General features: G+C 42.1%; 1 non-coding gene across 1 annotated transcript; it reads right to left on the bottom strand.

Moving 5' to 3' along the window:
- Window positions 1-7,441: 7,441 nt before the first annotated feature.
- Window positions 7,442-7,556, bottom strand: trnal-caa (transfer RNA leucine (anticodon CAA)). The gene is made up of 2 exons: window positions 7,519-7,556; window positions 7,442-7,487 (listed from the first exon to the last, which is right to left on the bottom strand). It is a non-coding gene; the product is annotated as a tRNA-Leu (tRNA).
- Window positions 7,557-14,490: the final 6,934 nt, after the last annotated feature.

Raw genomic sequence — 14,490 nt, 5'->3', positions numbered from 1 at the left:
GGGCTTATGGCCAGCCATGTTATCACATCCCTGACACCAGACCCTTTGATTAAACATGCTATTCCGAGCTCCATCACATCAAGAGATTACTAGCTGGACAGGGGAAAACATTTCAAGGATGCTCTTTACACCTCCTTGAAAATGTGCAACATTGCCACTAATATGAGAATCATTGGGCCATGAGCACTCAAAATGGAGTAGGAGCATTCTGAATGGATTTGAGAACCTCAAGTCCATTTGTTGAGAGCACACAGAGGCCTGGGTAAATGGTGGAAGAAGTGCACCACCTCCCAAACCCACTTGCCTGACTGTCCCATCAAGCATTCCTTTTGTCACCTGTGGCACAGTCTGCAAGTTCCACATTGGCCTCATCAGCTACCTCACAACCTACCGAACCAGAGAGGTAGACCCTAAGACATAGGGGCAGAATTAGGCCATTCGGCTCATCAAGTCTGCTCTGTCATTTGATCATGGCTTATTTTTCCCTCTCAACTCCATTCTCCTGCCTTCTCCCCACAACCTTTGGTGACCTTACTAATCAAGAATCTATCAAACCTCCACCTTAAATATACCCATGACTTGACCTCCACAGCTGTCTGTGGCAATGAATTCTACAGTTTCACCACCCTCCGGCTAAAGAAATTCCTCCTCATCTCTGTTCTAAAGGGACATCCTTCTAGTCTGAGGCTCTGCCCTCTGGTCGTAGACTCTCCCACTGCTGGAAACATCCTCTCCAATGTCCACTCTATCCAGGCCTTTCAATATTCGGTAGGTTTCAATGAGATCCCCCCTTATACTTCTAAACTCCAGTACAAACGCTCCTCATACGTTAACCCTTTCATTTTTGGGATTATTCTTGTAAACCTCCTCTGGACCCTCTCCAACGCCAGCACATCCTTCCTTAGATTTGGGACCAAGACTGCTCACAATACTCCAAATGTGGTCTGACCAATGCCTTATAAAGCCTCAGCATTATATCCTTGCTTTTATATTCTAGTCCTCTTGAACTGAATGCTAACATTGCATTTACCTTCCTTACTACCGATTTAACCTGCAAATTAACCTTTAGGGAATCCTGCACTCAGTCTCCCAAGTCCCTTTGCACCTCCAATTTCTGAATTCGCTCCCTGTTTAGAAAATAGTCTATGCCTTTATTCCTTCTACCAAAGTGCACGACCATACACTTCCCTACGCCGTATTTCATCTGCCACTCCTTTGCCTATTCTCCCAACCTGTCCAAGTCCTTCTGCAGACTCCCTGCTTCCTCAACACTACCTGCCCCTCCACCTATCTTTATATCATCCGCAAACTTGGCCACAAAGCCATCAATTCTGTCATCCAGATCATTAAAACATATAATGTGAAAAGTAGCTGACCCAATACTGACCCCTGTGGAACACCACTAGTCACTGGCAGCCAACCAGAAAAGGCCCCCTTTATTCCCACTCTTTGCCTTCTGCCAGTCAGCCAATCTTCTATCCATGTTAGACAGTCCCTCAAGTTTGCTAAAAAAGAAAAGAAGGAATCTTTAGATTGTCAGGAGTGCAGGATAGAAATATTTCGGTAAAATGCCAGTTAAAAGCCCTGCTTCACTTAGATCCTTAAATAACTAGACCCAATATTTTTGGAGACATAAGCCTCTGCTGTGAATCCGGCTTGCAAAGAAAGTAAAAGTAAACAATTGCGCTGGAATAACAGTTTCAGAAAAATTGCTTTAAGTGTATGCATATCCTCCGCCTTAAGTTCAAAAATAATTTAAAAGTATAATCAGGGGCACATGGCAGATTTCCAATTTTTGATAGTCTAGCATCAAACTGCAATAGATCAGCTATTTCATGGCTAGGTGCAGATTAAACTCTTTGTATACTTCCCCAGCAATGTGCGTCACTCAACATCAGTGCGACATCAGTGTGAAGGGAGGTAAAGAAATAAAGTTGGAGGCAGAGAGGTGGAAAAGTACAGAGATGGAGGGAGGACAAGAGAACAGAGAGGTATGAGTAGCAGGCTTGTGTAGGACACGAAAGTTGGCGGTGATGTGGATAATGAGGAGGTTGTCTAAGGCTACAGCAGGATATAGATCAGTTGGAACGTTGGGCAGAGCATTGGCAGAATGGAATTTAATCCCAAAAAGTGCAAGGTGATGCATTTTGGGAAGATGCATTATGGGCATCTTGGTTGGCATAGACGGGTTGGGCCGAAGGGCCTGTTTCTGTGCTGTATTACCCTATGACTCTAAGTAATTTAGGATAGGACATATACAGTAAAGGGTAGGTCACGAAGGAATATTGATGAACAGAGAGACCTAGTGGTCCAAATCCATTGTTCCTTGGAACACAGGCGGATAGGGTGGTGAAGGAGGTATATGGCATGCTTACCTTCATAGGTCAGGGCACAGAATGTAAGACTTGGATGTTAAGTTGAACTTTACAAAACACGTGTTAGGGTGTGCTTGGAATATTGTGCAGAGAATGCAGAGGAGGTTCACTAGGATGTTGTCTGGATTGGAGGACTTTAGTTATGGGAGAGATTGGATAGGCTGGGCTTGTTTCCCTTGAGCGAGGGAGGCTGGGGGGTGACTTCTATCAAGTATATAAGATTATGAGAGGCATAGATAGGGTAGATAGTCAAAGTCTTGGTAGGGGTATCCAAAACAAGAGGGGATGGTTTTAAGGTGAGGATCTTAGAGTCATAGAGTAATACAGCATGGAAACAGGCCTTCGGCCCAACTGGTCCATGCCGACCACAGGAAGAAGTGTAAGAGGAGAGGAAGGAGTTTTAAAGGGGATCAGAAGGGTAAATTTTTTACACAGAGAGTGGTTGATATTTGGAACGTGCTGCCAGAGGAGGTGGGTGGAATCAGATACAATCACGATGTTTAAAAGACATGTTGGACAGGCACTTAACTAGACAAGGCATAGGAGGATATGGTTGTAATGTCGGCAATATGGGATTAATGTAGGTGGGCATGGACATGGTGGGCTGAAGGGCTTTGTCTGTCTGTACAACTCTATGACAGTACAAGTAAAAACAGTAACAATAACAATAATGTGCAAGTGGACCCAGCAAGGAGGGGAGAGATACAAGTGGTAAGTTGAAAGAAGAAACAGGTTTCACATTTAAGGCAAAGGAATCTTCCATTTTGTGGAATGGGCAGAGGTGAGTAGGATTATGAGGAAATCCTGACCCTGATGAAACAAACTTGCACATGAACTGCAAGAAAATTAACTATACCCTAAAAAGAGACTACTTGAAAATGGAAAGGAAACACATAACTGTGCTTTTTCAGTTGGAGCCTTTGGAGAGATATAAGGAACTACGACGTCGTCGCTCTATTCCCTGTTTAGGGTGGGAAGATACACCAGGGTAATAAGTGCACTGATGTGGTAAAAACTGTCTGTAGTAAGTGTTCCTGCTGCTAGTTTATAGAACAGGAAATGGCAGGAGCAACAGCACTTGTAGAAATCAGTTCGGAATATTGAAAATGGAATTGGAAGTTGCGAGCATCAGCTTCCCTACTTCCTGTTCCTTGCTTGTAACTCTCTACTTCTTTATTAATTTTCTCCTCCTCATTCCTCCCATCTTGCCTGCTCTTCACTTTAGCCATTAGTGAAGATCCAAAACATCATGGAATCCTAGTCATTTGCAGCCAATTCAGCCCATTATTCCCAGCACTTTGGTCCATGGTCTTGTAGGCTAGAACACAACAAGTGTTCATCCAGATACTTTTTAAATGAGGCGAGGATTTCTATTTCCACTATCCTTTCAGGTGATATGTTCTAAAATACCCACCATGGTTTGGGTGAAAAAGGTTTTCTCAATTCACTATTAATTCTATTACCAACGATCTTAAATTCCCTGGCTATTTTCTGCTGCAGAAAGGTCCCTTCTGTTTACCATAGATGGGCATTGATTAAATTGTGTGCCATAGATAATGCTTCCCTTCTGAGTCAGAAAGTCATGGGTTCAAGACTCACTCCAGCAACTTAAGCACAAACCTGATACTGATAGTCTAGCACAGTGCTGAGGGAACATTGAAGTGGAGGAGGTGCTAGATTAATCCACTCCAGCAATTTAAGCACAAACCTGATACTGATAGTCTAGCACAGTGCTGAGGGAACATTGAAGTGGAGGAGGTGCTAGATTAATATAAAATGTTAAGTTGATCCTTTGTTCATTATCTTAGATGAACGTAAAAGATCCCTGGCACTATTTTGAAGAACAAGTGACCAGTCCAATGCTTGTCCCCCAACCAACATTGCTAAGTAAAAAGAGATTACCTGGTTGTTATTTGGTCGCATTGCAGGCATGCTGTGCATAAATTGGAAACCACATTTCCTATATTGCAACAGAACCATGTTTTAAAAAACTAATCGGGATTAAACACATTACTCCATTCCTTGGCATTCTGTGTGGCTGGAATAGATAAACTGTCTGTCAGGGAAGGATAGTCTACAAGACCATAAATACAGAAGCTGGAACACACAATACAAACCAAGCCTCTCTACTTTCCCTCCTGATCTCCATATACCTTAATCCCTTAAGTCCAAAAATCATCCTACCTTAAATTTGAACATACCCATATACTGAGTATCTGCAAATCTCTGGGGTAGAGAATTTGAACACAACTGGAGGAACAGAAGGATCTTGGGGTCCACATCCATAGATTCCCCCAAGGTTGCCGCGCAGGTCGATAGGGTTGCTAAGAAGGCGTATGGTGTGTTGGCCTTCATTAGTTGGGGTATTGAGTTCAAAAGTTGCTAGGTGATGTTGCAGCTCCATAGAACTCTGGTTAGACCACACTTGGAGTATTGTGTTCAGTTCTGGTCGCCTCATTATAGGAAGGATGTGGAAGCTTTAGAGAGGGTGCAGAGGAGATTTACCAGAATGCTGCCTGGATTGGAGAACATGTCTTATGTGGATAGGTTGAGTGAGCTAGGGTTTTTCTCTTTGGAGAGAAGGAGGATGAGAGGCAACTTGATAGAGGTGTACAAGATGATAAGAGGTAGGGATCGAGTGGACAGTCAGAGACTTTTTCCCAGGGCGACAATGGCTAACACGAGGGGACATAATTTTAAGGTGATTGGAGGAAGATATAAGGGGATGTCAGGGGTAAGTTTTTTACAAAGAGAGTGGTGGGTGCGTGGAATGCACTGCCAGCAGAGGTTGTGGGGGCAGATACATTAGGGACATTTAAGAGACTCTTAGATAGACACATGAATGACAGAGAAATGGGGGGCTATGTGGGAGGGAAGGGTTAGATAGATCTTAGAGCAGGATAAAATATCAGCATAACAATGTGGGCCCAAGGTCCTGTACTGTGCTGTAATGTTCTATGTTCTATGAGTAATGAAATTTCTCCTCACACCAGAAAGGCCAACCTGTTATTGTGAAAGTTTGTCCTCTAATTCTGGACTCTCCAGCCTGAGGAAACAACCTTTCACCAACTCTCTATCATTCTCCCAAATAATCTTATGTTCCAATGAAATCACTCCTTCTAAACTGTTACATTTCAATTCAACATTGGTTAATTTTTTTAATGATAGTTTTTATGGAAGTTATGTTATAGAAGTTATGTCATAGAAACACTCAGCAGGTCAAGAAGCAGCTGTGGAGAGAAAAACAGAATTAATGTCTCAGGTCTATGATTTTTCATCGAAAAAATAGAAATAGAAGATGTTTTCAGTTTCAGAGAAATGGGAGGGGTGGAAGGAACAAAGATAATGTTGAAGATGATTGCTGAAGATCACGAGAAATCTTATGTTGGCGCTGTCTGAGAGAGGATGGGCAAGACTTGTTAATCAGAGCTGATCTGCCTGGGGGAGAAGCAAAGAGGCAAGGAATGATGACAGGGTGAGAAGGAGAAGGGTGAGGGGAAAAAAGAATGCTGGAATTCCAGGACTCAAGGGACTGAGTTATAGGGAGAGGTTGGGCAGGCTAGGACTTTGAGATGGACTCTGACCTCATGATCTACCTTGTTGTGACCTTGCACCTTATTGCACTGCACTTTCTCTGTAGCTATGACATTTTACTCTGTTATTGTTTTTACCTGTACTACCTCAATGCACTCTGTACTAACCCAATGTAACTGCACTGTGTAATGAATTGACCTGTACGATCGGTATGCAAGACAAGTTTTTCACAAACCAGTACCAATACTTTATTCCTTGGAACATAGGAGACTGAGGAGTGATCTTATAGAGGTGTATAAAATCATGAGGGGCATAAATAGAATGCACACAATCTTTTTCCCAGGGAAAGGGAACCAAAAACTAAAGGACATAAGGTGAGAGGGGAAAGATTTAAAAGGGACCTGAAGGGCAACTTCTTCATGCAGAGGATGGTGTGTATAGGGAATGAGCTGCCAGAGAAAGCAGTTGAGGCAGGTACAATAACAATATTTAAAAGACATTTGGATAGGTACATGGATAGGAAAGGTTTGGAGGGATAATGGCCAAACACAGGCAAATGCGATTAGCTTAGGTGGGCACATTGGTCAGCATGGACGAGTTGGGCCGAAGGACCTGTTTCTGTGCTGCATTACTCTGTGACTCCAACTGTGAGATAAAGAATGCAGCAGTCACTGGAGATCAGAAGTACAAGAAAATGCTGGAAAATCCAATGAATCAGGCAGCAGTTGTGGAGAGAGATGAACTGAGACAGTGTTACAGGTTGATGATCTTCCATTAGATCTAGCCAGAGTTGATGCAGATTGGCAAGCCTGGTTATTGAATTCAAAGTTGAGACCTGAGGGCTGTAATGTGCCCATTTGGAAGATGAGAAGATGCTGTTCTTTGAGCTTACGTTGGGCTTCAGTGGAACAGTGTAAGAGATGTTGGATTTGAAGTGGTTGGAGAATTGAAGTGTCAGGGAACCAAAAACTCAGGGTCACCCTTATGGACTGAACAGATGCATTCTGCAAGGCAGTTACATAATTTGCTTTTAACTTCTCCAAGGTAGAGAAGACTGCATTGTGAGCACTGAATGTAGTACATTGATATCTTTATTAGTCTCATGTATGTACATTGAAACACACAGTGAAATGCATCTTTTTGCGTAGAGTGTTCTGGGGGCAGCCCACAAGTGTCGCCACGCTTCCGGCGCCAACATAGCATGCCCACAACTTCCTAACCCGTACGTCTTTGGAATGTGGGAGGAAACTGGAGCACCTGGAGGAAGCCCACACAGACATGGGGAGAACATACAAAGTCCTTACAGACAGTGGCTGGAATTGATAGGTATCTAATTAGTCAGGTTATTAAGGGATATGGGGAAAAGGCAGGGAATTGGGGCTAGATGGGAGAATATTTTAGCTCATGGTGAAGAGGCGGAGCAGACTTGGTGTGCCGGATGGCTTGTGATCTTGTGAATTGAACCCGCGTTGCTGGCGCTGTAATAGCGTTACACCAACTGCTACACTACCGTGCCTGCCCCAAAAAATTCATATCAGAAGTGGGATTCAAACCCACGCCTCCAGTTGGAGACCAGAACACCCGCTTTTACTACAGAAGGAGTTAATTCCTTGAGTCTGGCGCCTTAGACCACTCAGCCATCCTGACACTGAATTGTAATAAGTACAATAGCTACTTGGAAGGAATGCTTGAATTCCTGAATGGAGGGAACAGTATAGAAATTCTGATCCAAAGAGAAACTTTATAATAAAAGTTGCCAAGTATTTATTAAAATTAAAGAGCATATGTAGTAGCAATAAAGTACCACATGGTGGCATTAAATTTCAGTGTAAGATTACAAGATTACTACCCCACTCTACCGTTACATGTTGGTATTGCAGCCTTTAAATATAAACTTAGACTGGCGAGTGTCACACAGAACAATACAATGGATAATGTTTTACATACAAGATAATTGGTAAATAGAAGAGTATTATGTTTTTATGTTTAATTGAGTGTTAATAAATGTAACAGCTGAGGCTGCTTGACTGTGGTACAATGGCGACAAATATGTTACCCAAAAGCCTGGGTGAAATTAAAATAAAAAGTAAAAACTGGGATAATGGGTGGGATATGGCAGAAGTTTTATTTTTAGGATTTGGTAATCATTATTTGAAGTGTTGTCTTTTAAGAAATCAGGGGAGAAATTCATCCTCGGTATCAGCTTCCTCCACATTGGTCTCAGTGAAGTCAGTGGAATCCCCCACTAAATCCTATTCACCCATCGTACCAATCCCACTGACCTCCATTGGTTCCTGTTTCAACAATGCAACAATTACTCAAACCACTCTGAGACCTTGCCCTTCTCTCTCTCTGCTAACATTTCATTGGAGATCCTTCAGTTGTCCAATTCAGGCATCTTGTTACACTTCCGCCCTTAATCAATTCGCTATTGCTGATTGGTGCATCCTTGGTTGCTAAGGTCCTAAGTTTCGTAATTTGCTCGAGAGGTATTTTGTAATATCTCTTAAGGTGAGCTTGTTAACATGCAGTGAAATGTCATTACTCCAATATAAATGTGAGACTTAGCCACTTGGTTTAGAAGCATGGGTGGCAGTTCTCCCGCTTACTGATAACACAAGGATGAAAAGGAACGTTTAGTCAGTCAATAGGTTTAAACATGAAACATGAAATACCAGCCTGCCCTTGCAGTTGGAAGTTGCAGGAAATCAATTTTTGTAGTAAAAGTCATCCAGAAAGAATGTCTAAAACAAAGAAGAAAATCACAAAAGGAATTGACCATGTGGTTTATCTTTTTAATAATATTTTAAACTTGAGTCAAGTAAGTGTTTAAAATATTATTAACTTATTCATGTACCTGTAAAATAAATTGACCTAGAAATTCTTCAGTGCCAAGAAAGGTGCATTAAACCATTGATGCACATGCCGATTGAGAGAATTTTGCACATGGTAGTGATATCCTATCATGTACAATTATCACAGCATTATGGACAACAGAAAGGTCTAGCATGCATTACTGTTCTTTCTCTAGCTCTGGTGGGTCATAGGTTTGGGGGTTTGGGGGGGCAGGACATGAAGGGTCAGAGTCAAATCAAACTAGGGTCTGGTGAACAAAAAAAGGGTTGGTGAAGTAATGGTGGGGGGTGGAGAGAAGAGTCGTTTCTGAATACTATCAGCAAGGTTTGATGACGTGTTAGAAGGTCATCACTTCAGTCTCTCAGGCTATAAACCAGGTAAGGCTAATGCTCTTTGAGGAATACCGAATTAGGCCTCAATTTGCTGTTTAAGACCTGCTTCAGTATGAGTGGTCTGTTCCACTCTTTGGGCTCGTATGTACAAATTAATGTTTTGTAACTGATTAAATAAATGATATTAAAATGCTTGCTAGTTAATATCACTACAGATTGTTGATGAGAGGCATGGGCTTGCACTGGGTGCTTCCCATATTTGAAAATTGATTTAAGGACATACAACAAAATGTCATTAGATCTGGACTCCACATGTGTACCCGACAAGCATTCCTGATCCAGCACACATTATCAAGTCTCAAGTATCAATCTAAAACAAAACTTCAGGAAGTATCTTGCACTTGATTATGCACCTACAAGAGAGATAGGCCAAGTGTGGACATGGAAAGAACAGGGTTAAACCCAATCAGTACTGTGGGATTAATACCCAACTGGAGTTGGTTGAGTTAAAATTATCCATATAATCTAGCTCTCAGGGTCATCAGTTTTCAATCACCCTACCTTCTTTTATGTTGAGAGGAAATAATGAGATAAACCTCACAGACATACCATCAGATTACATCTAAAAAATGTGCTGAGAGAAACTGCAGGGAGTGTAGAAACTGGCTCAATCGTTCTTCAAGGTTTTCTGCTATTCCCCTCCTTTAACTCTGCAAGGTCAACAGGCCACAAGAAAACCATGTGGTTGACATTTCAGTAATTTTCTGAGTTGCTTTGCAAGGGCCAGAATCAATATCCATAAAAAATATTATCCAGAGGCAGAACCCTTCTGAACTGATGGTTCCTAAACCATACCCAGAAGGTGACTTGTCTTTTTCATGGTGGCTGCTGAAGCAAATAAGCACTTATGTATTAGGCTTAAAAAAATCTAAAAATAGATATTTCACAGTCAAGGCCTTGGTTCCTCAGGCAAGAGGTCCAGATTCTGAAATATGGATTTTTGTTCAGTCCAAGTATATAATTGGGGTCAGCATGTTTCCAAAACAAAGTGAGTTTTTAAAACAGAAGCAGACCAGCATAAACGCTAATGTGGACACATCCCTGGCACCACCTACCCGACTATGTTTCTCTACCCATGCCCCACCAGTGGTAGTCATGCATTTCTTTCTAGGTATTTTCCAAAGCCTTCCGACTCTTTACTTCCCTTGGTCCTTTAAATCTTTACGTACCGAAGAAAAGCAAGGTAACATGCCTCAATGACTACCAACCAGTTGCTCTGACATCCACCATCATGAAGTGCTTTGAGAGGCTGGTCATGGCAGGCATCAACTCCAGCCTCCCAGACAATCTCGACCCACTGCAATTCGCCTATCGCCGAAACAGGTCTACAGCAGACGCCATCTCCTTGGCCCTACACTCATCTCTGGAGCATCTGGACAGGAAAGACACCTATGTTAGACTATTGTTTATTGACTACAGCTCTGCCTTCAATACTATAACCCCAAGTAAACTCGTCACCAGACTCCAAGACCTAGGACTCAACACCTCCCTCTGTAACTGGATCCTTGACTTTCTGACCAACAGACCGCAATCAGTGAGGATAGGCAGCAATACCTCCATCATGATTATTCTCAACACTAGTGCCCCACAAGGCTGCGTCTTCAGCCCTCTACTCTACTCCCTATACACTCATGACTGTGTGGCCAGATCCTGCTCTAACTCCATCTATATGTTTGCAGATGATACCACCGTAGTAGGCCGTATCTCAAACAGCGATGAGTCGGAGTACAGGAAGGAAATAGAGAGCTTAGTGGAATGGTGTCATGACAACATTTCCCTCAATGTCAACAAAAGAGCTGGTCATTGACTTCAGGAAAGGGGGCGGTGTACATGCACCTGTCTACATCGATGGTGCTGAGGTTGAGAGGGTTGCGAGCTTCAAGTTCCTGGGAGTGAACATCACCAATAGCCTGTCCTGGTCAAATCACATAGATGCCACGGCCAAGAAAGCTCACCAGTGCCTCTACTTCCTCAGGAGGCTAAAGAAATTCGGTATGTCTCCTTTGCCACTCACCAACTTTATCGATGCACCATAGAAAGCATCTTATCTGGATGCATCACGGCTTAGTATGGCAACTGTTCTGCCCAGGACCGCAAAAAACTGCAGAGAGTTGTGGGCACAGCCCAGCGCATCATGGAAACCAGCCTCCACTCCTTGGTCTTTACCTCTTGCTGCCTTGGTGAAGCAGCCAGCATAATCAAAGACCCCACCTACCTGGGTCATTCTCTCTTCTGTCCTCTTCCATCGGGTAGAAGATACAGGAGCCTGAGGGCACGTACCACCAGACTTAAGGACAGCTTCTACCCCACTGTGATAAGACTATTGAAAGGTTCCCTTATGCAATGAGATGGACTTTGACCTCACGATCTACCTTGTTGTGACCTTGGCACCTTATTGCACTGCACCTTCTCTGTAGCTGTGACACTTTACTCTGTACTGTTATTGTTTTTACCCATACTACATCAATGCACTCTGTACTAGCTCAAAGTAACTGCACTGTGTAATGAATTGACCTGTACGATCAGTATACAAGACAAGTTTTTCACTGTATCTTGGTACAAGTGACAATAATAAACCAATACCAATACCAAAATAAAACGCACCTTCAATCTGATTATCTCCATCTCAACATCTCTTTAACTTCTGATGCTGCTATGATTCACCCTTTATAAATTTTAAATTGTGGTTATTGTATTTTCTTGAATAATACACTACCTGTGATCAAGCTGAACTTCAAGTCCCTTGTCGAGGCCATAACTTTGACAGAGAAAGGTGTGCTCCAGCATCTGTGCTCTGATTCCTAATCTACGGTGAGAAGTTGTATTTGCTGTTTATTGATTACAGCTCAATGTTCAACACCATCATCCCCTCAGTACTAATCACCAAGCTTCAAAACCTGGGGTTCTGTACCTCCCTCTGCAAATGGATCCTTGACTTCCTTATTGGGAGACCACAGTCAGTGCCGATCGGTAATAATATCTCCTCCTCGCTGTCAACACAAGCACACCTCAAGGATGTGTGCTTAGCCCACTGCTCTGCTCTCTCTGCACTCATGACTGTGTGGCTAAGCACACCTCAAACACCACCTATAAATTCACTGATGACACCACTGTTATTGGTAGAATCTCAGATGGTGAAGAGTGAGATAGATCAGCTGGCTGAGTGGTATCACAACAACAACCTCATGCTCAATGTCAGCAAGACCAAGGAATTGATTGTGGATTTCAGGAAGGGGAAGTCAGGGGAAACACACGCCAGTCCTCTTTGAGGGGTCAGCAGTGGAAAGAGTGAGCAGCTTTAAGTTCCTGGGTGTGAACATCTCAGAGGATCTATCCTGGGCCCAACACATTGATGCAATCACTAAGAAGGCACGCCAGTGGCTCTACTTGGTTAGCAGTTTGAGGAGAGTTGGTACGTCACCAAAGACTCTTACAAATTTCTATAGATGTACGGTGGAGAGCATTCTGACTGGTTGCATCATTGCATAGTATGGAGCCTCCAATGCACAGGATCGCAAGAGGCTGCAGATGTTGTAGACTCAGCTGGTTCCATCATGGCACAACCCTCCCCACCATTGAGGACATCTTCAAGAGGCGGTGCCTTAAGAAAGCAGCATCCATCAGTAAGGACCCTTACTGTCCAGGACATGACCTCTTCTTGTTACTACCATTGGGGAGGAGGTACAGGAGCCTGAAGACTCATGTTCAACGATTCAGAAACAGTTTCTTCCCCTCCACCATCAGATTTCTGAAGAGTCCATGAACCCATGAACACTATCTTGTTATTCCCTTTTTGTTGCATTATTTTTGTAATTTATAGTAATTTTGTCTTTGCACTGTGTTGCTGCCACAAATTTCACATCATAAGTCAGTGATAATAAATCTGATTCTTATTCTTACAGTAAGGTCTGATTTTTTCCCCCCAATTGCAGAATGCATAATACAGTATCCTTCTCTCTCACTGCACTACCAGATAACCCGTGTCACGAAATTCGGCTTTCTCGAACAGTTTGTGTAATAGATGAATTACACTGTAAACCTATACATTGTAAGTAACATTTCACATCAAAAGGTTAGGCTGAGCAATTTTTTTTCACAGCAGAATAAGATCTTTGCTTCCTCTGCTTGTTATAAAAATATTGAAACAAATTCCAAAATTACATCATGCACATGTATGGTCAGCATATGAATAGCAAGGGATGTTTCTGGAAAGAAATTAAATCTCTTGGAATTCATGGGAGGATCAAAATATGACTTTTTTTGGATGTAGATGATGCAATTCTAACAGTGATTTCCTTAGTGTTCAATCCAGTGCTATAGAAGAGGACGAGATTTGTAAGTTAACATTGATGCAGAATACTGAATGAATTCAGTTTCCCAACAGAGACATCCTTTACATTATGAGATTTATTCACTTGATAATTTTAAAAGAAAGATAAATTTAAGAAAATCTGCATTTCTGTCGTGATACTGCCACAAAATCTTAGCACATTGTTTTCTATCAGTGCAGCCACAATACAAGAAAGTAGCATTCATTTGTTAAATCAAACAAGAAATAAAAGACAGGGAGCTCTCACTGAACAATAGTGAAGAAAGAAGTTCTCACTTTAATCACAAGATATTTGTTAAATACAAAATTAAAAGTTGAACAAGAGTGAGAAAACGTCATTTATTGTTTAACAGTCAAAAATTGTATTTCTAGTGGAATGAAAAGCTCAAAACAATACTTGTTGATAGAAGCAAGTTAAGGCTGGCAAGTTCAGAGTTACAAAAATTTTGGCAAAGGATATGGTTTTAAACATCTGGAAAGCAAGCAGAATCAAAGCTGCCTTTCATTCCTTGGAAACAGAATCCACCAATCAGCAGTGGACATTTGACAATTCCCCATCTCCTCTAAGTCAGCAGGCAAGCAACAGCAAGAAACTAATTCATCCACTATATGTTTCAAGTTCTTATTTCAGATTTCCATCTTTATTCAAGTGTTTTAAGATCTACTGAAATATTTTTAAAACATATTCACAGAAAGATTACAAGTTGCTTTTCAAAGAGCATATGCCTTTGAGCAGCACAGTGCATAAAACAGATGGGGGAGTTGGCACCTCACATCAGTGCATTTTATTGGAACATGCATTAAAATGCCAACTGTTCTCCATGCAAGTGTCACCATTCCGGTGCCTATGTGGAAGCCCTGAACTTGCCGCCTATTCTTTGTCAGCGACTTCCTAACCACATTCATCAGGACTTATGCAAAGTTAGTCCTGGCGCAGGAACAGAATCCAATGATTTTAATGAAAAAGAATGGCCGTGAGGGACCTCGGTAAGTATTGGGTAAT

This window comes from Pristis pectinata, chromosome 8, assembly GCF_009764475.1.
Source record: "Pristis pectinata isolate sPriPec2 chromosome 8, sPriPec2.1.pri, whole genome shotgun sequence".
In the NCBI taxonomy this organism is placed as follows: domain Eukaryota; kingdom Metazoa; phylum Chordata; class Chondrichthyes; order Rhinopristiformes; family Pristidae; genus Pristis; species Pristis pectinata.
The sequence above is the reverse complement of the archived record's forward strand: the minus strand, read 5'-3'. Positions and strand labels throughout refer to the sequence as shown.